This window comes from Betta splendens, chromosome 16, assembly GCF_900634795.4.
Source record: "Betta splendens chromosome 16, fBetSpl5.4, whole genome shotgun sequence".
NCBI lineage: Eukaryota > Metazoa > Chordata > Actinopteri > Anabantiformes > Osphronemidae > Betta > Betta splendens.
Window position 1 is genome coordinate 11135795 of NC_040896.2, and position 23492 is coordinate 11159286.

General features: G+C 48.8%; 1 protein-coding gene across 6 annotated transcripts in view; it reads right to left on the minus strand.

Moving 5' to 3' along the window:
- Window positions 1-23492, minus strand: part of grik5 (glutamate receptor, ionotropic, kainate 5) — a 65728-nt gene that overhangs the window by 40366 nt on the left and 1870 nt on the right. For 5 of the 6 annotated variants that reach the window (XM_029128314.3, XM_029128315.3, XM_029128313.3 and 2 more), the window contains one exon: window positions 19580-21240. The gene's annotated coding sequence lies outside the window, so the exon portion shown is untranslated. Of the gene's footprint in view, window positions 1-13378; window positions 13651-19579; window positions 21241-23492 lie in introns of those variants that run through there. The other variant, XM_029128316.3, reaches the window with a different exon arrangement.

Consider the following 23492-nt stretch of genomic DNA (forward strand, 5'->3'; position numbering starts at 1 on the left):
TCAACTTTTGGATTTAACGGCCGTGGAAACGGATCTGTCTCAGGAAGGAGGAGAGTGGTGATAGTACCAGTAATAGATACTGGTAGATACAGTTTGATTAAGCTTTCTCACGTACTCAACTTTCTTCCCAACGCTGTCGATAGAGAGGCCAACGAGGGGACGAACACATTAAGAGGCCGACACTCGAACTAACTCCTTAACAGGTTTCTTTCAGGAACAATAAATAAATAGGTCTTGTGTTCCATTTTTGCACATTTTTCTCAATCTATTTTATCTATCCATCTATCCAGTGAATCACAGTTAAAACCAAAAGAATGAGGACCTGAATGCAAAGACTTACAAAATAAGTTAATAGGTCACACAAACATAATACATCAATCAATCGCTGCACTGCAAGACAATAGCTCAGACACAAAATGAAATCATGATACACATCAACCCAGTAACAGACGAGCAACAAACCAACGTTTGCGGTGGAAGAAATGGAGACCAGGTGTAAATGATGTCACTCATGACCAGACAGGAGACAGGAAGTGGCGTCACAGGACCCACGCCGTAGCGCCTCCAACGCTCGCCCGGAAAACTGTGCCTGCGAACGCCCTGGATTCGTTTACGCGTGCAGAAAGCCTCACAACGCGGCGGCAGAGATGTGTTTATCTGTGCACATTCAAACGTGTCCATCTCCGTCAGCGTCCGGAGCGCGGCCAGCGGTGCGCTGACGGCTGAGCCGCGCGCATGACACCTCCTGTTGACAGTGGGCTCGGAGCGAGGACGCTAGTCATAACACAACAGCATGGAGGTGGGAGGACATCACCTCCGAGCGCACACATGCACACAGTGACACACAGTGACACACTGTGACACAGTGTTAAAGTCAAATCAAGGTCCGTATTTAGATTGGCGATCGTCGCTGACCTCTCTCCACATCCTCATTAGTTGGACCAGACAGCCTCCGCAGGCCGACGCTGCCGCAGGCCCACACACAAGATGTCACATTGCTTTATCAGTGGTAAAGTAACTAACGCACACAAGCCGCAGGTTTCATCCTGCTGCAGGATGTCTGGCTCTGCCATAAGTGACCGTTCGAATGTCAATCAACTCCGTCCTTATGATAGCCTTTTTGCCGATATGGAAGAAAAGGCTCCACGGGCAACGCTGGCGTTGTCCTGAAACGTAGAAGAGGTGTGTTACGCTTTAAAACCTGCAGTAGCGTTATACAGCGTTGTGGCTCTAAAACTGGAAGATTGCAGGAGGCATTGAAGGAGCAGTTAGAGGTGCAGCAGGACTGGAGATGATGGAATAATATAAAGTCTGGCAACGGTCCAGCACTGACATTGGAGCCAGAGCTGGGTTCAGCTCTCCTCACATTTTAGCTTTAGTGTAGCTGCCCAAGAAGAAAATACCAATAAAATGCCAAAGTGAAATCTACTGACCACTCCTTTTAAATGCCAGATGTCAAAATGCCAAATGTCCCCTCAAAAAGAGCACAAAAGTTAAAATGAAGGTTAAAAGGAGCCTTATTTTAGGACGTCGTCGCCCTTATGCAGAGCCCACATTCAGCCTGCCTTTATGTATTACAGTTAGCACAGGTGACGGGGGGGAAAAGAACACTTTATAGCTTCGTACCTTGGCAGGTCTTTACCTGCAGGACAAAACCTTTCATTATCTTTTTCTTTCTCTTAGTGTTTGTTCCCGATTCAATTTCCCTTTCTGTTTTTTCTTCTCCATCTCCTCCCCCTTTTTCCACATGTCTCGAGTCAATTCAGTTCAGTTCAAAGGGTCTTTATTAGCGTGACCAGCCCTGTGGCGAGGTGCCAGCTCAGTGAGAGGGAACGCTATGATGGAACATCAGCAGACCCTGGGAATCTCAGCAGCGCCACTTAAAGACGCTCATCAGGTGTGGGACCAAGACAAAATGGACGCACGTCGGCGCGTGCGGCTGTTTACGCCGTGTATTTGATCCGTTATCATACGTTATAATCCGGGCTTATGTATATTTAGTTTAAGGATGAAATCATTTTATTAGGCGCGCACAAAAGGCAAATGTGAGAACACTGTCGCCCACACGCATCGAGCTGGTTTTAAGTGGCAGATATATTGTGTTCTCCGTGCATTAGTCATGTCGGTGGAGAGGACGCATCACCGCATGCCAAGCAGCTGCCGCCAGAGAGAGAGAGAGAGAGCGAGGCAGCGGTGGGCCGGACCCGGCGCACAGGAGGACTAGTGGATTAGCATCTCTAACACCACCCTGTAGTTTTAAACGCTCGATCCTCGAGCCAGAAATCCCAAATCCTGGCAGTGACACGGCACCTGTTTGGAACCCGGCGCCTCAGGAGACCAGCTTCAGCGCAAGCAGCGGCTCCAGTAATGAAACAATCATTTTCTAAATGACCAAGAATCACTTCAGGAAAAAAAAATACAATAAGCAAACAAGTAAAAACGAATATCCTCTTAATGATAAAACTCACAGTATTTTCTTCAGTGGTAATTTTCAAGGATGTGGAAATGGAAGTGTGATTGTGAGGCAGATTTTCCTTATCACAAAGCAGGGCAGAATTTCTGAGTGTGTGGTATAACCGGTTCAAAGGCTCTTTGAAAGGTTTGTCCACTCAGTTCACAAGAGGACAAATTAAGTGCTGCACGTTCTCTGCTCCCTTTCTGGCTTTATGTTGGACGCTACAGCGGCCCCTGTGAGTCTCCTATCTTTAATGAGCACATACCATCCTCATAATAGCCTAATTAACACAAGCAATGGCAAACGCAGCGACACTCTGTCACACACATACACAACCAGGTGGTTCCGATGCCTTTCAAGCCAGCTCGCCCATTAGACAGCCAATCAAGTCCTGCACCTGCGCCTGTCGACGGCGGGCAACACTGAACATCTGACTAGTTTTTCTGCAATTTGTTTATTTCCTGCCCTACAAATGTTCCCTTTGCTATAGAAGAAAAGTAATAATTACCGCTCAAACCCCTGAGAAACTGGGCAGACTGTTAAACACTATGCATTGGAATACACAGTCAGGCAGCAGAGGCAAAGGGATAAACAGAGCAAATGGAGGAGGACAAAGTTTATGAGCTTTCACAGTAAAAATGCTGGTGAGGAATCATTTCAGACACAAATGGCAAAATAGGTAAAGGTCAAAAGAGGTGAATGCATTCTCTGTATGGTCATATTCATTTAGAAAAAAAAGGTAGGGGAGGAGGGTTAATAATCCAGACAATGGCAAACACAGGGGTCAACATGATAACAAGAACAGCTGACCAGTATAATAAGAGGCCTGCAGCCCTGACAGCGCTGTCATAGAGTAAACAGAAGAGTAATGAACGGCGCAGAAAAATAGTTACTGCATCATCAGGCTCTGGCATTAGAATAACACTATAAACGCAAGAATGAATCACAGCCAGAACTATTTTAATACGCCTCGCTTAAAAAGTGTGCAGCACCTTTCTGCTGTTTATGACCATTAAGGCGCTGCAGTCACAACAGGATGTAATCAGCTCAGGCTGTAAAAGTTTAAGTAGCTCAGCAGGACGGTGAGGAGGGAAACGCTACGATTCTACACCGAGAACCTCGCTGGGCCCGAAGACTCACAGGAGGACGTGCAGACAGGTGAGCGAAACTCACCGTGGGCTTCCTGTCCGGGAAACACAAACAACCACAGCGTTGCCTAGCAACGCAGCATTTAATGTGTCTGCAGCCATGCTTCATCCCTCTCATCATTAGATTTTTAATTCTACGCTACATAAAATCTTTCAACTATAGAATCCAAAGATGTTTTATTTATTAGTGGCCATTTTAGTTTTACAATCTTTGGATACATGGGTTGAATTTTTATTACCAACAAATTAGATGCTCCTACTAATTTGTTTAATACGACATGTGGGAAGAGTGATGGCTGCAGGACTGGATACAACTTGGGCACTGTACTAATTGTCGCAGCATCATATTTTTTGCATGCACTTGGTTTCAAGGCTATGATGCAACACATAAGCAACGTCTCAATTTCCTTTGTGCATTGCATTCTGGGACAAAAGTCTACAGTTCTTCAAAACAGCAGTGACCGTTTGATACGCCACTTTATCAGTTTCAACACTCCACATAACCAGCCAAGAATTAATGTGGAGAGCGTAAATGGGGCACAGCTTTAGTCCTGTTTTACGAAATTTGACAAGACCATTATCAAAGGCGGTGAAAAATTAACGTCTGACTAAATCGAAACATGCGACATGTAATTAACAGTGTCCGTGTCCTTCTGTGACACCCCGATAGCGGATTGCAGCTCTCTAATTTCCCTTGTCTGTAAATATTGTATAATTCCACACTGAGTCTGAAATTACACTCGGTAACACATCCAGTGCTAAATACTGCTGATAAAAGACGACAAACCAGCGCCTCTGTCTGCAGCCACGTCCCGTGACTCACCTTTCACCTGTCTCTCAACATGCCATCAGCACCCCTCCCACACACACACACACACACACACACACACACACACAGACACACACACACACACACTAGAAACCACCTAATGCGCCATCCACCGTAATCACGTTCACACCACAGAGGGACGGGGAGCGGGGGAGAGAAAACACTGGCATGGAGTGATTAGCTTGACATCACACAAAATAAGGGTGTGATCGAGTGGCGAGCGGGAGAGAGAGCGCGCGGGAAAAATGAAGAACAGGTGAGAGACAGGGAATGGGAACAAAGCTAATAAGACTGTGAGATGGAGCCGGGCGCCGAGCAGAGGCACGGGAACGAGCGACAAAAATGGGCAGTAAGTGATAAAGTACAAATGGAAAGTGCAGACATTGTGCAGGCAGACAATGAAAGTCAACACCATTCCATTTTTATTCAAAAAGAGAAATGAAAAGAGGAACGAATTCCTTCACAGCGAAGGAAAATGATCGATAGATAGAACATACATGGGTGATTTCACCATATTTATGCTCCACCAGCCCATCATTTCTTTATTCCTCTCTCTCCCTCGCTCCCCTGCTCCCACCGAGGGCCCTTTTAATATCATGCAAATCTCGCTCATCCTCCTGCTCACCTTTAACTGACAATTTCCTTTGTTCCCCAATCTACACTCTCTTCGCCTTTATCTAATCAACTCCCTGAATCAACTGTCTATTACATAGGAGGGGTTCATCTGCACACACATTTAGTTTATCTTCGGACTCATGGATTCATCAGACCCAGTCTCCTTATTTGACAAGGTTGCTAGAGTGCAAACCTTCTTAAATCCAATAAAAAGCACAGCCGCTTTACTTAATATAGACTCTAATATGGTAGCAGTACTGTTTACCACCATGTTATACAGCTATGATGCAGAGGCTGATTGGGAATATTTATAATATAAAATAATGCCAGATAACACATGCACAATCTCTATCTAGTCAGCTAAACGTACAGTATGGGGTATTCACTGCTCCTTCAGTAGCAGTAGTAGCAGTAGCAGTAGTAGTGTTGTAAAATTGCTGGACAAATGATTTAAGGCTTCGTCATGGTTTTTGTGTATATCACTTCGCTCCTCCTGCTGGAAACAGCCAGTCCTCCAGCCTCCTGGCATATTAACATGACAGGCGTCAGCACCTCAGCTTGGCCTTTGCACTGCGAGGATAGGTGTGTGTCTGTCAAGATGTGTCACGGCACATGTAGATCTGTCAAGGGGTTTGGAGTGTGTGAGCGAAAGCACAGCAACATGAATTTCTGGAGGCTCGCTTTTCTTTATCTAAAAAAAAAAAAAAACTACCACACATTTATCACTCTGGACTTGGAAAGCAAGACTAGGGCTCTGAGGGATTCCACAGATCCATAGTAATAGAAGCAGGGTACAAATGGAGATGACTTGGAACAATAGTGAACCCTCCCAGATGTAGCTGACCTTTCAAAAAAAGACCAAGACTACGGTCACAACTCATAAAGACAGTCACAGACCCAAGAAAAGCATCCGAGGAACTGCAGGCCTGTCTGGCTTCTCCAAAATGTCTCCTCCTGCTGGTTTTAAGTGAGGACCCAAGGAGCACAACAGAAATAATTCACACTGTGATACAAACCAAACAAAAACCTGACATTACACAAGTTTCATGGCTGCTCAACATAACATAAGTAGCTGCTCTTTGCTCGTTTCTCCTAAACAGTCTCTTTCTTCATAGACACTCAAAACAGAATTACTCAAAATAACATGTGATCTCTTCTCATCATCACATTCTCAAACAGAATCCCAAACACAACCCAGCATGGCTCCTAAACATAATTATTCACAACCTCCTGGTTAATGTATCTCATAGCACAAGACTACTCTTGAAACAAGGATTCATGTAAAGACAGAGTGGAGGAGGTGTTGGATTCAGTGTAGACTGAGGCACAGGTGATTTTGGTTGGGTGATGATACTACTAATGGGAGACAGAGGGAGAAACCAGGAATCGGAGTGGCTGTATACAAGGGATGTGATTGAAGGAAAGTGGTCAGAGGAGAGAGAGACTGGCCGAGACAGGCCAAGGATAAGGACGCATATCTATACGACACACACCCACATATCTACGGACATCAGCAGTTTCTGGAAGAAAAACCACCGATTGCCAATCAGATCGTGAAGGCTTGTCTGTAATCTGACAAAGAGGACCTAGATGCCCCTCAGACCTTTAGTCCCATTACATTCCATGTAAACCACTGCAAACGCATAAATCCTGAAGGAAAGTCAGGTCATTGCTCATTAAGTGGAAGTTAAAGTGCAATTGGCTTATGAAGCAATACAGTCATCTGAGGCATGAAAGCAAGTTTTGGATCAATCTGGGTCTGAACTGTAAAGTTCAGTGAGAACATTTTTCATTTCATCTTTGAATACTAAGTATTAAATATTTTGCCTAAAAATTAGATTTTCATTATTCATTTAAGCAGTCTAATGTCTTCAAAGGCAAGAAATACAAAACATTATTTCCTAACAAAATCTTTTTCAATTAGAACTATAATTGGAATTTGATCAATTGCAATTTCTTAGGATTAAATTAACATATAAACCACTATTTATCTGTTTAATATAAGTGCAAATGTAAATAATTACATGTTAATGTATACATGTGAAATATGCTGGAATTAAATGTTCTGTAATGATCTAAATAAGTCGTGCTGAACCTGAACTATGTAGCATTAAGGTGGAGAAGTAATATTTATATAGTGCCGTGCTGGTACCGTTACTTTGATGTAGATGATTATCTAATTAATTCCTCCAGCGCTGCCTCTGTGCACAGCATCACCACAGCAACCGAACCCAGACTGTCCTCTGTCTGATGCCAGTTTTTATTGGTCCAATAAAGTCTGAACAAAGCGTCGCCGCTTGCAACCAGCTGCTGCTTTACTTTTATGAATGAGGACGGCGTGTCACATGCATACGTGTCCGTGCGTCACGTCACATTTAACGTGTTACTTCTCCACTCGCCACCCACTGTTACAGATCGCCATCCGCCGCCATGAGCCACGCCTGCAGCGCGTTTCCCCTCCTCCCTCCATTAAGCCTGGAACACATGTACAAATGCGTGCTCACACAGACAGACTGCTGATGTGCTGGATATTCTTCCTGCTGCTCTACGGCTCAGGTCAGAACAGACCACACACACACACACACACACACACACACAGACACACACCTCTCTGAAAACAATAAAACCACAAACATGTATGCGCAGAAACACATGCACAAGTAAACAGCAGTGCATGTTACTTCCTTCATCTTCTTTGAAAGGCACTTTTCCCTTCAACGCTTGCTAATAGTGATCTTTCTCTCCCTCGTTCCCTCCAGGAACAAAGGTGAAGGGCACAATAAGAACAGATGAGGGAGGAAAAGAGGGGGAGACTCTAATGGCGATGTTTTTCAATTGGGTTGATTTATGGCTAGCTGTTACCATTATTTTACCATTTACTCCAGAGGCTGCAGGAACCACGCTGGACATCTCAAGCCGGAGGGAGGACGGAGAGGAGAGGAGAGGGGAAGGGAGACGCTGGGGTAACAGAACATACAGCAGGTGGGACGCAGCGAGGAGGACTCAGCCGGGCTTTCAGCAGGAGGACAATCAAGGAGCAGAAAGATAGGGGAGAATGAAAAATAAAGGAATGTGTGGGAGAAAGATAAGTCGAGTGGAGGGGCTTAATGAATGTAAAGTCTATAACAGTGAGGTGAGGTAAATTGTCCATTAACTCAGAGGTTCTTCATGTGTGTTGCCTCACCATAACATTCCAATTTAGCAGGTTACAGTCTGATGCCTCCTGGCCGGAGAAAAGCATCTTTTGGGCACAGGAATGAGACAGAGGACACAGATTGAGGGTACGAGCAAGGGAGAATATTGTGATAGTGGAGCGAAAAGGAGGAGGAGGAGGCACGAGTGAGGCCGAGACTGTGGGACTGTAATGGTTGAGGAGAGATAAGAAGGGAATATAGGAACCCAGAGAGGAAATATTGAAAGTTGAGAAGAGACCAGGAGGAGGAGAATGGATAATTCAACTGGTGAGTAGGAAATTCACAGGGGGACGGAGATACCATCGCTCCTTCAGATACGGAGGGAGATAGCCACTGCAGAGGGACAGGATCGAGATTTCAATAAAGACCCGAAAGGAAGAGAGAGCACTACATTATCACACTGCAAGAAACACAATTATTACTTTCGACAGGCCCTGAGAGAGCGGAGCAAAAAAACAAAGAGCGAGCCGGGGCCGCCTCCAATGGCACCGCGGTTCGAGCAAAGGGCTGAACTGGATGGGAGGTTAATCCGTTTTAATTGGCCTGTGCAATCACGGCGCGCGATGAGGAAGATAATGGCAGGAAGGACAAAATGACTTCTTCTAATGTAGCCTAACTAGCTAAATTGTGCCTGTCACATCACTGCCATTACAGTGATTCGCCAGTGAATATCAAACGTCACATATCAATTAGTGTTTAATGAGTCAAAACGTGCGTGACGACAGATGAGCCGCCTCATCCTACAGAATGTTGGCACACAACAACCACAACAACAACCACAACAACAACAACATGCGACACTGGTGACGCAGACGCCCGCGCTCCAACCGAACCCAAGGCGACGCCTGGCATTAGCTTCCAACCAGTCGGCTCGGTGTCTACAGGAGCTGGAGGCTCAACGCTTTAGCCAACAGCTGAAATACGACTTTTGTAACAATATTTCATGATCTGGATCTAGAGCTCATCTGCTTTTGATGGATTGAGCAGTTTTGACAGGGCGTCACATTGAAGTGACGCAACGCATTATCGACATTTCAAAGTCTGTTCATCAGCTACGCTAAAAATGCTAAGATGAGTATTTATTTACGGTTTTGTTTATTTGCAGTGTTAATGAATAAGTGTGTGTGTGTGTGTGTGTGTTTGTGTGTGTGTGTGTGGATGCTGCCAGCGAGTGGAAAGGAGGAGAGACATACGCACACTGTAGAAAAAGGATTAGCTTGTTTTTATGGAGGAGCTGTCAGATGCCTGTAAGAGCAAAACACGTTTCCCCTCCCGTCTCCCTTTAACCGATGTTACTTAATCTCCACCTCATCCGCCTAAGAATGACTTAAAGGCTGCTACTGATTCTGCTAATGCCTTTAGACGAACCCTGTGCGCTGACACGCATTCAGCTCGGCAGAAAAAAAAAAAGGAGCCCTTGGCAACAAAACGCTGGTGGAACGGCAGTAAAGTCATCGTATACTGTAAAATATCAAACAGCATCAAGAGCGTTAGCGCTTCACCCGCGACGTGTTTAATCACTCCACCGCTGCACAGGGACGCCGGGCTTATAAGGTGCCGGTTCATTTTCTCAGCCTTGGGGAGCACTGCTTAATATTCCATGTGCCTATTGATGAGTTATGATTTGAAGAGGAGGCGCTTGGAGAACTCGTGTAATTTGCATCATAGTAAATCAGCGGCAGTAGATCTCCTCATTTGTTTCCGGCAACTGGAGAACGCCGGACGTATCCCCACAAAATGACATTAGAGTGAAACGAGAGTAATATGAGGTTTTTCAAAAGTGTCCTGACAAAATAATATTAAGCAGTTGACAGCATAATTGTGGGTAATTATGAAATACCGAACAGTGAATAGATAATGTAGTACATTAGATGATGGCAAATGTTTTCATGTCTGCATGGTACACTTCAGCTTGATGGAATTTTCTTTTTAATTAGTGCCTCCATACTTTCTCATCAGCGCACGCATGATTAGACGAACTCCAGGGTTAAAATGATAAATACCAGCAGACGAACTCGCTGGACTTCTCTGTGCAGTAAATGATGCCGGTCGCGGTTCTTTCATCAACACGGCGTCTCGGCCCCTAATGAGCCCCACACCTTCAGCCACGGCTGTGCTCAAAAGCCAACGCGCCTCATGTTTATTCATCGTATGCCAATGTGGGCCACTTCAAAAGCCCGTCCGGTTGGCACTTTCCGCCGAGGTGCTCTCTCGCCGCCTCCGCCTCCCTGTAAGTTACAGGAGCGCTGCTTTGGCCCGGCCTGCTGCACCTGCCTCCCTGCCAGGACTCCAGCTTTATTTACCGCGAGGCTTTCGCGCGGATGAACACGGCGCCTCGGCAGCTGCCGCGCACGCACGCCGCACGCGAACACGCTGCGATCAGAGGCGCCGCGGAGCTCGGCTGATCCGGGGCCTCGTTTGTCTGATTCCTGTCTCTTTTCGCCAATTGTGCTCAGCGCACCTTCAGCTTCTGGTCCGTCTCATCATCATTTCGTTGCCGTGAGAAACCAGTGGCCTGAGCTGGATGCAGAGAGGGTCCGCCTCCCTCTCCGGGACCTCTCCTCCCGAGGACTGATCGATGCGTTGGGTCTCCCCTCGCAACCGGGCCCCAAGCAGCTTGAATGGTGAGCCCAACAAAGCTTCCCCTTCCTCCACCGGGGCATGGAGCGAACCAGCCGCCCTAAGCCTCCTAGATTAGTTACCCACCGGAGGACGCTACATCTTTCTGCTGAGCTATCCCTTCCTATCTCCTCCCTGCCCTCCCCCTCCCCCTCTGCCTCCAACGCTCCCTCACTAGAGAGGCCTTGGAGGACACACTCGTACGTACACACACTCAGGTTGCTGTTGTAATGGTGTAGTAGGTCCCTTAAAAAGGAGCCTTTTGTTGCCGTTTCACAGAAAAACTGGATGTGACAGGTAGGAATTTAGATGAACAACACACACACACACACACACACACAGACCATCAAACACATTACAACCATATGAACGGCACATTGATCTCTGCAACAGCGCGGCCCGACAGGCCCGATTGCCAAATGAAAACAAAGGCTGCGTGTACAGCGCTGACACACACCATCAGTCACGGATCGCCCGCGGTCACAATGATTACCTGCTGTATGTAAATCTATTGAGCAATAAGGCAGGTTATCCCCTTCTGAGGCCCCGCCGTTATTATCCAAGACAGGATATCGCCAGCAAGCGCCACTGGCCAACTGCTAGCGACTGATTACGTCCCACTGGGACTAGATGGCGAAATTGGAAAATGGCGCTGGGGTTACACATATCTCCAGGCAGTGCAAATGATGTGTTTGTTGATGTCAAAGGTCTGTTAGGCAAATAGTGAACCTTCATCTGAGAAACAACCTTTAACAGCTAATTAACTACCCGGTGTATTGTGGGAATTAAATCAGGATAGAACAACAGACAATGCATTATAAGATGAATTGCTAAAGTTGCCATATGAGCCGAACATGAAAACAGCACCTGCCTGGTGAATGTCACCACCAATCAGTTAATAAGGTGAGAGTTGGTGGAGACCAACCCAAGGTGAGAGAATTCATTTACCGTAGACCCAACATTAATCAGGTGAGCAGTAATTTTGCCCTGTAAAAACTGGCCGTTTACACAACTGTTAACACAATCATCACATAAATTCCACGAGCTGGATAACCTGTCAGTGCTGTGTTTAGAGCGGCTGTCCCCAAGTAGACCAAAAAAATCAATTACTGCGGGTTTAGATACCATCCATTCATCCATCATCCTAACTGCTTCTCCTGTTAAGGGCGAGGGGGGGTGCTGGAGCCAATCCCAGCTGTCACCGGGTGAGAGGCGGCGTGCACCCCGGACAGGTCAGCACTCCATCACAGGGCCCCAACATATAGAGACAGACAACCATTTACAGTCACGTTCCTGCCAATGGGAAATTTACAGTTGCCAGTTACCTTAACTGCATGTCTTAACTGTGGGAGGAAGCTGAGCACACACGCAAGAGCAGAGAACGCAGGCAAACGCCGAACAGACCCGCAACACCGCTACCGCAGTCACATTGAATTAGAGCCAGGATAAAGTCTGCTATATTATACCTAATCCCCAAATTAGGCCTGAAATACCTGCTTAACAGCGTGGATCTAGGAGCTTTAAGTAACACATGCGATGTGGTGTGTCCCACATTATCCTGCTGACTTTCTTATGTTATTTTCTACTGCTGACCTGCAAACAGCAGAGCCGGGGCTGTCTGCAGGTGCTAATAGGCTGCTGCAGCCTGTGCGGAGCAGCGAGCTGTGCGCGCTCGCAGCCGGTTTCGCTGTGGATCAAAGACTGTCTCATGAGCAGTCTGAAATCCTCTATGCCTCTCAGCGTGTCCACAGTTCCTCTTGTGTGAAATACATTGATTCTGGCATCTACCACACAGCCGTGACATTGGCAGAATGCATCAATGAAAACCCCACAAGAGTTTCATCACGTATGGGATTCAAAGGCATTACAAACACGCGGCGCGGCGCACGGCTCTTATCCCGGCAGATCGCTCATCATGACACACGCTGCAGAAACACCTACACAACGATTGTGGTCCACATAAAAGCATATTACACAGCGCTGAGGCCGTGGCAGATGTTTACGTTAAAGCCAATGAATTGGAAGTCATAAAACGAGCATCTATCCATCATTATTTAAAGAAGCATACTGTGCTGGCGCGACCTCACCAACCCACAGACTAACAAAATGGCTGACAAGCCGACAAACAAACAGCTGTTGCAGCAGATTGACTGAACCACTGACAAGAGCCTGGACGATTGCACAGACTCCGACCTGCTTGATGAGAAATAATGCATTTAACATGGGAGGCAAAATACTGAATCAGAATTCAAAAGCAAACAAAGTATGAAAGTAACTCCAAACACAAAACCACTGCGAGGCAGGAGAGTAGTTCAAAAGGCAGGAGTGATAACTGAAAATCACTGCTCACGCAGGGCAAAACAGACCGACTAGGTAGGCGCCAACAGAGCAGCAAAGGAACACACAAAACAAAATCACTGCTCAGCAGGAAGACGAGCTCAAAGGCAAATGTGACAGCTAGAAACCTCTGCTCACGTAGCAGCAGCTAACTTACAGCACAAACAAGACGCAGACTTACAGGACGATGGAGAATGGGAGGAATGAGTCCTTGGATCCTGGATGTGGCAGCAGGTGTAGTGAACTGACATGATTAGACCAGGCAGGAAACCTGAACAGGAAGTGATGTCACGCACCACACAAACATAACCACCACCAGCTGTAAGCTTAATTATGGCAACATGTTTTACTACCGCATTAAAATTATCCACAGGCTTCCATTCATTTTCAGGATAATCTTGGTTGACCTTCAAGAAAGCAATGACACACAGAGTATTTCCCAGTGTTGCAGCAGGAGGTAGACAACGCAGCCAAGTTTCGACTCAGCGGAAGAAAAGATGCCACATTTTCCAGACCAACCACAAATTTGTAAAAATTTAAAGCCCATAAACCCACAAGTGAGTTAATTAATCACATCTGCTGTGGGGCTTTTTTTTTTGTTTAATTCAGTTATAATAACAGGATTTGATCCCATTTGGAATATTACGTTTCATCGAGTCAGTTAAATATTCAGCAGCATAAAATCGGGCAGTAACCCATAATCAACTGCAGCATCACCATTTGGGCCGAGGCAGCTGAGCTGGAACCGACTTGCATGTTAATACTTCTGACTGGTGGAGCTGATTACAGGCTCTTGACTCACAATCCCAAAATACCAGAGTAGTGGCAAACAATGGTAGACGGCAAAATATGGACACAGTGATACAACTTGGCCTGTTGGTACATTTCTAAGACTCGTGAGATTTGTGAATATATCAGCAATCTATCAATTGCAACATGCTGTAGTATGATCATATATAAATATATAAGGAGGTTACTCACCTTTAAAAAAAGATGCCTGATATAATATTAGTATTATTTTTACATCTAATTACATCATCTCAGCTCAGATCTCATTAGAAATTGGCAGGTTTTTTATAATTCAGCGTGAAGAAGGCTTTATATTTTTTGGTAAACTACTGTACATCATAGCTTTAGACCGGTGCTGTACTGCATTTATGCAGGAAGGAGAGACTACAACGGTGCTTAACGCGCTATTTATATTTTAACAGCATTTCATTCGTCCAAGTGCGCCGAGGCAAATATGCAAAGAGCCAGGACTCCCCTGGGGACCAGCGGAGTCTCGCTAAGTTGTAAAAGTATTAATGATTGCTTCAAAGGGGCGACGCCTGTAGATGTCACGATGAGCGCCATTATTACACTGGTAGCGGGAGCAGCAGTGAGACATTAAAATGTAAAATAGACGCGCTAGAACAAGGCCGCTGCCTGAATCCTCCTCGTTCAATTTCCACACAAAGGCAGTTAGGAACACTTAAACCACAGTGGATGAACAGTACTGACTGTGTGCAGAGGGCTTCAGCTCCCATTGTAACGGAGGACATTCACTCCTCACCGTAGCCACACTTTCTTAAGAATCTCAAAAGAAACTAAGAGGGAAAAGTTAAGCATCTTTATATTTTACAGCGTGGCCCCCTGAAGCCTCCTCGGGGGTCTGTCGACAGGTTTGATCAGTGATTGCAGAACAGCAGTCCCTGCTGAGATTCTATTTTCCAGCCACCAGCTGCTTAGTAAGTCATTAGATTAAAAAGTTCACGCCACTGTTCTGATACAGAGACTGGCACCGTTTGACCAGATGAAGCTTGCAGGGATTTGTTGTTTTGCTATATTTGTGTATTAAGACACAAAGGGTTAACTTTAAAAACACCTTGAATTGACTTTCTCTGATCTAATTAAATGTGTTCTGTTCTGCTCTGTGTTACTTTAAAGGGAGCCTTTCTGTAACTGGAGTCAAATCAGCCAAGCTCAAGCAACCACGGTTTAAGACTAAACAAGATGAGCGTGTGACATAAGCAAACCCTCTGGTAAGAAGAAAGAAATTGACATACTCTTAATGAGCAGTCATGTCACCAAGAAGACAACACGCGACACTACCCAGGATGCATTGCATATCCTCTGAGGGACAGATCCTGAAATGACCTCGAAACAGGCTTTTCGGTCTCGTCACACACGCACAGGACAGCAGCGGCCCGGCGAATCCCAGCAGCTGCCGGTTCGCGGGCCTTCACCAGCCGGAGGATGGGGTGGGTCGGGGCCGGAGCGGGTCTGGAACGAAGCGGGTCAGGGACGGAGCGGGTCAGGGATGGAGCGGGTCAGGTCGGGAACGAAGCGGGTCAGGGATGGAGCGGGTCAGGGATGGAGCGGGTCAGGTCGGGAACGAAGCGGGTCAGGGCCGGAGTGGGTCGGGGCCGAAGTGGGTCGGGGCCGGAGCGGGTCTGGAACGAAGCGGGTCAGGGATAGAGCGGGTCAGGGATGGAGCGGGTCAGGGATGGAGCGGGTCAGGTCGGGGCCGGAGTGGGTCGGGCCGGAGCGGGTCTGGAAGGAAGCGGGTCAGGGATGGAGTGGGTCAGGGATGGAGCGGGTCAGGTCGGGGCCGGAGTGGGTCGGGCCGGAGCGGGTCTGGAAGGAAGCGGGTCAGGGATGGAGTGGGTCAGGGATGGAGCGGGTCAGGTCGGGGCCGGAGTGGGTCGGGCCGGAGCGGGTCTGGAACGAAGCGGGTCAGGGATGGAGTGGGTCAGGTCGGGAACGAAGCGGGTCGGGGCCGTAGCGGGTCAGGGCCGGAGTGGGTCGGGGCCGGAGCGGGTCTGGGCCGGAGTGGGTCTGGAACGAAGCGGGTCAGGGATAGAGCGGGTCAGGGATGGAGCGGGTCAGGGATGGAGCGGGTCAGGTCTGGAACGAAGCGGGTCAGGGATAGAGCGGGTCAGGGATGGAGCGGGTCAGGGATGGAGCGGGTCAGGGATGGAGCGGGTCAGGTCTGGAACGAAGCGGGTCGGGCCGGAGCGGGTCTGGAACGAAGCGGGTCAGGGCCGTAGCGGGTCAGGGCCGGAGCGGGTCAGGGCCGGAGCGGGTCAGGGCGTGTGAGCTTCAACCAGTCCTACGATTACGCAGACAGAACCCTGAACTTCCACTGTTGTCCTGAAGAACCGCATGACCAGGAAATACAAAGCGGTTACAGTAACAGTACACATACAAACAATCACGCTTCCTCCGCTTCACACACATTACACACATTGCTTTTATCTTCTTGCAATCCAGTCTTAATGACTCCATTAACTGAGAGGCCATTAGCAGCATTCACTTTATGGCCAGCCAAACAGCCCAGCCGGGAGCACATTATGGAAAGGGCATGTGTGTCCTAATGTCCATGTCTTGTCACCCTCCGTACACACACACACGCACACACACACACGCACACACACACACACGCACACACACACACACACACACACGCGCACACACACACACACACGCATGCACGCACACACACACGTGCACACACACACACACACGCACACACACACGCACACACACACACACGCACACACACACACACGCACACACACACACACACACACACACACACACACACACGCACGCACACACACACACACTCAGTCTTTCCCCTGAGGCCAGTGCCTGAAGCAGGCAGGAGTGGACAAACGACTAACAAACAGGGCTTCTTGTGCTCCATTAGGCGATGAGGACCAAGGTTCAGGCCCGGCTGCAGAGCTCCGCGCTGCTGGTTGGGCGTCAGAGACCTGTAGGCGGAGGGAACCCGAGTGCCACTCAGCTGTCGAGGAGATCTCACATCCCAAATTAGCCCGAATCAGGAAGAGCCACCGCTCTTCACGCGCAAAGAAGATCGGGCGTTGACGTTGTCGAAGTAACAGCTGTTACCAGAGAACTGGAGGATTAACGCGGAAGAAAAGCACGTGAAATGCGTTTAGGCCCAGACAATAGCGTGAGTGGAAAATCAAGCAAAATGTTGTCAAGCGCAGTCGAAAGCAGAGCCAGAAAATGAAAGCGATGAGGGAATCGGAGCCAGAGGGACAATGAAAGCACCTCGCTGATGCAAACAGGGTTAATGGGACGCCGCCAAAGCCAAAGTCAAAGATTATCCTGTGAACTTTGTGCGTTTCTGCCACAATTTAATAAGTCAAGCAAATGATTGGAGCGCCGCTGTGAAACGGGGGCGTAAACGCACCACCTGTAATTAAGCGCGGCCGCAGCGTCGCCTGTTTCCGCAAGAGCGGGTTCGATGGAGACGAACGACTCCCACGTGTCCGCGGGGGGTCCGCCCCGGGGTCACAGTTCATCTCACGTCACCGGAACAAACAGCCTCCATGACAAGTACATGACACCTCCGCTACGTGACGCGCGGGCCGACAGCGGAGCCGGCGGTTGCCAGGTCGCACTGGTTTAAGGCCGTTTCGAGCCGCGCGTCATAATCCGTCGATCTCGTTTTGCGCCCCGCGCTTCGGTTTGTTATTCTCACACTCCACCATCACATGCTAAATGCGTCTTCTCCGCTTCCTGCTCCAAGCCAATCTTTATCTCCGCAGGCAAATGGCTGCTCCCGCCGCGCGGAGAGCAGAGATCCTTCATGTCCCATAGACGGGGTCTGGGGCCGGATCAACCTGGCTATTAGCTCACCGCTCGTCTCACGCGCTCCCGCTTCCTGCCGCGTGGTTTCCTCCCCTCCCGGGGGGGGGGCGCATCTATCAGCTACCACAGGAACACCCATCGACGTGCAACGCGGCTTTTATTACACTTTAAACTGCAAGGTCAACTTGGCGGGAATCCGTGTCAGAGCTGTCAAGCGTGGAGGCATGAAACAAACAGCCCACACGCACGAGGGAGCGCGCGGCGTCGCGATAAGGGCCAGACGTTTGTGTTCACACGTGTCGGATCAGGTGATAAACCAGGAGGTCGTTTCAGCGCTTCTTTGACGAATGAATCAAACATGATGTCATGGTTGAGCATCCAGTCATTTTTTTTTTTTTTTGCTGCAGCCTCCTTTATGTTTTTATAGTAGCCTGTCATATATGAATAAAAAAAGTCACTCGACTCGTTCCTGGTGACGAGCAGAGAGGCCGCGTTGTGAAGCCAGGGCCTTCGTGACCGCGTAAAGTGCTCGGCGCTGTCGCGCCTTTGATGCCATCATCCTCCGCTGCCCGCTTCTCTGACGGCGACAGAGGGGATCGGCGGCGCTGCGTTATCGGCCCGCAGCTGCAGTAATCGTATTATTTAGTAATCTTAATTCTGTGAGACTGACCAACAGTGTGAACAAAGCGGGGCCTCTCTAAGCCCATCAGAGTGCTCCCATCGAGCAGAGGTCTTTTCCTGCTTCACAGCTCCTCCAGAGCCCCCCACCCCCCGCTTTCTCACCCTCCCTTCCCCCTGGCTCCGTCTCACCCTCCGTCTCCCCTCGTTCCCCTTCTGCTCTTGTCTACAGCATGTTTTTCACCCTCTCTCTCTCTCTCTCTCTCTCTCTCTCTCTCTCTCTCTCTTTTCCCACCCTCCCAATCTCTCTGTCTTCCTAACACTGTGAGCTGGGAGTTTGTGTAATGGCGTTATTCACAGTTCATTGGTCTGTTTGAAGGGACTATCTTGATTGAGCGTCTCCCGATGCAGAGACTGGTGACTGTGGGAGTGTATAAAGATGTGGATGTGTCCGCAGAGATAGATGGGCTTAGTAATATTCAGGACATTGCAGAGGCTGGATCACCAGTGTAAGGTTTCATCAAAGTCAACGCATCCAGAGATAAAGAAGGCTGAAATAAAACGCAGCATGGGTAATAACGCTCATGGCCATAAATGTGAAATGGACACAACAAAAATACTAGTCGGGGGATGAGAGTCAGTCTCATTAGCTCGTTCACCCTCTTCAGTCGTAGACCCTCCGTCCTCTCTCTACATCCTCCTCATAAATGCAAGTACACTGACATAGAAGTAAAAAAGTGCTCTGAGAAGCAAAAACACTCACCACTAATTAGTTTAAATTAACCTCAGGACCAATATGTAGGCGTGAACACACACACACACACACACACACACACACACACACACACACACACAGGCAGATAAAAAGCACCTCCGCTGCCTCTTTCTGACACCACTCTGATGTGTTGTAAGCTTGGCTGTAAGATCAAAATCTCTTTCTTTGGCACACACATACATGCACACACACACACACACACACACACACTCGCCTGAAGCAGAGGAAGCACAGGAAAGCAAATCCCCTGCGAAGACAACATAAAACCAACACTGCAGAAAGATGGACTGTGTCTGGTTTCTGCATACATGAGCTGAATATATATTAACAACACGCAGTTTACATGAGAACACACACAGTCAAATGTAAAGGGAAAGGACTACTTACAAAATAAATCAGTCGGTATCAGAAGCGCTGTGCTATATTCTTTATATTCTCGCTGCAGTAGTAAGTCAACACATTTAGAGCACTGGGTTTCAGCCTAAAGGGGGGGAGGCGCCTCGGGGGACTCAGACGTGTCCACTGTACATCACTGGGCTGGAGGACGTATAGAGGGACCACAGGATTCCAGTGTTTATACAGAGATGGAGGAAATAATCCCTTTGGGACGAGGCCAGAGAAGAAATCAACAGCCGTTAAAAAGAGTTGCTGAATTGTGTGTACAAAGACAATGAGACATTGATTGGCCCAGTGTTTTTCTTCCTCTTAGCGTTTCTTCAAGACACAAAAAGCGGAGAAAACAACCGTAGTCTGTCTCGACAAACACAGAAAAAAAAGCGTTGGGTTGAAAAGTTAGTGAGTCAAAATGGGCTGCGGCTCCTCGTCGGCCGTCGGGCGGCTCAAAGGAGGAAAGCAATCACCTCGGCAGACGGGGAGCGGACATAAAGGAGTAAACGACAAGCAGATGAAGGGGAGGATTCCCGACACCTGCTCTCCCCCTCTGTCTCGCTGCCTCCCCCCTCCCTCCCCTCTCTCTCCAACCTTCCAGTACCAGCTCCCTCGCTCGCTCGCTCGCTCGCTCGCGGCCTGTTTCTCGGCGCCCGGGCTCCTCACGGACCCGACGGAGGCGGACGCGGTCGCAGCGGTGTGGGTCGGCCCGGCTCGCTGCCGGACGCTGGGAACGGGCCGCGTCCCGCTCGTCTTTCGCTGCAGGACGCTGGGAACGGGCCGCGTCCCGCTCGTCTTTCCTGTCTGTGCCCAGAGCTCGTCTGTCACTCAGGATAACGGCCTGGTCACCACGCCATCCTTGGCGCCGAGGTGCAGAGCAGGCAGGTGCGGGGGGACGTAACCCTAATCCACCGCTCAAACGGCCCCCCTGCTGTGAGGCGCGACCCCTCCCCTGCCCATTGTACCAAGCAGCCGCAGACACAGTGCAAACAAATGAGAATGAGGCTCCAAACAATCCGGGTAATTCTCTTTTGTTGTTCGTGCCCTCGCTTTATTTCCCTCTCAACCTGTGCCCCGTGTTTTCCGCTCTCCTCCTCCGTCTCCGTTCCTCTTGTTGCTTATTTATTCTGGACAGTTTGTCAGTCGTGTCTCACAGTCACCGGGCGAGGATAAAGGCCAGTGTATCTTCGTAATGTGTTTTCTCGCGACATGAAAAAGAAGAAATCCGCTTTTTATTTTTCCGTTTCTAAAAACAATAGGACCTCCTCCCAGGACGACAAATCAGCGCCGAGCGCCTCCGGAGGGGGGATTTTCAATTACTCGCTTTTGCCCACAAGCCAATATGGAAAAGTGGCCCAGCTCCGAGGTGTGCACAACAGCGTCGTAATCTTGATAAGTTATCCGGTCGATAAATCCGGACGTGTCCACGAGCGCCGTACCATTGCTCAGGCATCACTGCGTTCTATTTCATTCCTCCAAAAAGGCTGGCTGCGAAGCTCAACAGGTCGACTGGTTGGTGGAAGGTCAACTCTAGAGGGGCTCGTCGGCCGCGGCCTCGCTCCGGCTCCGGCTCCGGCTCGTCCGGGCTTCAGCTCCGCGGGCTCACGGCTCGTAGACGCTGGCGTCCGCGCTGCCCACTCGGTGTCCACCTCTGCAGGGATCTGGATGGAGAGAAACAATGGAGGCAAAGCAGAGAGGAGCGAGTGAGAGTGCATAAAAGGTGAGCGCGGTGACATTTGTGTCACTCTCCCTTATCGCGTACGTCATTCTCCCTCCTGCCTGTCGTCCTGCTGTCTATTCCGCCCTTGTCACTCTTCCACCGACTTTGCTGCCTGTTTGCTCCTTCTTCCGCTTCCGCTCTATGATCTGATCCTTTCACTCTTTCCCAACACGCTCAACTACAAACAAACTGCTACTCCTCCTCTCTACCTTTACATTCACACCTCTCCCGCCTTCTTCCATTCATTATTGCTCCTCTCACTCTTCTTCAGCTTCAAATGAAGGTCATACGTGCACCACTCAGGTGCAGAACCCGAGTCAGGTCCAGGAAAATGTGCAGGGCTGTTTCATGTGAACTCTAAAGTTGAGCTTAAACATGAGGAATCGCATAATGTTGGAAAATCCAACCCGGTTTGTTTACAACCCGGCAAATCTAAAATTTTGCGGGGTAAATACTGTTTGTTTGCCTGGGAAAACTACACAACTGTTGTTTCCTAACGCGACCAGAAGAAAAAGCCTGAGCTGTGCAGACGGGATAATTATGACGCAAACAATGAGTTGTAATGGGAAGCGGCGTTTTGCATTTGACGCCACAGATGGAGACGTTAATGGAAAAATGTAAAGCTGTTGTAAAATGCTGCAGCGCAACACCATCAGTTAGAGCACGTAACAAATGAACAGGCCTAATTCCGAGATATTTAAATTCAAATGAGACAGTTACAGATGACACAAACCTGTTAAAATCCAAAAGCACATTATTCCTGATTTAATAAATTCCTCTATGAAGCACAACAGCACATTTGTGTATTCCGTTCTAATATGCCAGGATATATTTTCCCACCCTTCAAACTAACAATGTCGCAGGCAGACAGGTACGCGTGCGGGTGACAGATGGCACAACTGAAGCTGGTCTGCGCTCAGACACACTGACGCCGCTCCACTCTCTTTTCTCCACATCCTGTGTAGTCGCGCCGCCTGTTTTCAAATCCGCTGCGTACGTCTAAAAACAGCAGCCGCCCAACAGGTAGCCTCGTCTCCGTTACCATGCAACAGTTCGCACCTGTTGGATATTTCTGAATTGGAATCAGAAAGGTCGGAGCTCCCGGCAGAGGGACGGACGCCTTGCGGCGGAAAAAGGCAGCAACGTATTGGGAAACAGCCGTCGGCGCGGTGACGCGGCGTGACAATATCATCTCTTAACTGAGACAAAATCATTAAATAGGCTCAGTGAGCCCTTCCTCCCTTCTCCCAGAGTCCAGAGAGGTGATGGTCCATTTAAAATGAAACATTAGAGGCCATTCGGTGCATCAGTTCCAATCAATACTCCAGCGTGGATAGATATGACCCGTGTCTGCCACCTATATCCTCCCAGGACCATTTAGGATGAGCCCTGGTGTGTGTGTGTGTGTGTGTGTGTGTGTGTGTGTGTGTGTGTGTGTGTGTGTGTGTGTGTGTGTGTGTGTGTGTGTGTGTGTGTGTGCGTCAGCTCACTAGTCATGCGAGTGTCTACGCGTGCGAGTGTGTTCACAGCTTTCGCTGGCACTATTAGCACGCTATTGTGTTGCAGGTGTGAAAAGACGTGGGCGGGTGTGAATTGCTGTGCAAGAGGTATGTCAGCGAGCAGCGCAAGCACGAAGGTGAGCGAAGAACGCGGGAACAGCAGGTGTGCATGGGCGCACGTATATATGTCACAGCTGTCATGTCTGAGGCAATTAAACACATTGATCTAATTCATAACCTTCTGTTGCGCGACTCCCACACGCTGAGCCTGCCCTCTACGCTGTGCACGCATGAAGCGCCACAAAGATGACTGACACCGAAATAGCGATCCCTTCACAGACGCACACAGACAGAGAATTTGCATTTGTCGCCCGTGTCGGGAAGGAGGCTCAGACGTCTTCGGTGTGTCTGAATTCACACAGAATGGGGAGAGGAGCATCAAGAGACTGGAAAAAGGGGGGGGGGGGGGGGGTTGATGGAGGCGAGGGAAAGTGGTGACACAACCGAAGAGGGGAGGCGATCGAGAGAGAGAGAGAGAGAGAGAGAGAGAGAGAGAAAGCAGGTGAGAAGCAACAAATTGAAGTGAGTCCGAATCCACGACGAAAAGGGGAATAAAAGTGAGATGGGCGCCGGATGAGGAGGAGAGAGGGGATGGAGGGAAACAGGTGGGGGAAGTGGGGAGGGGGGGGGGGGG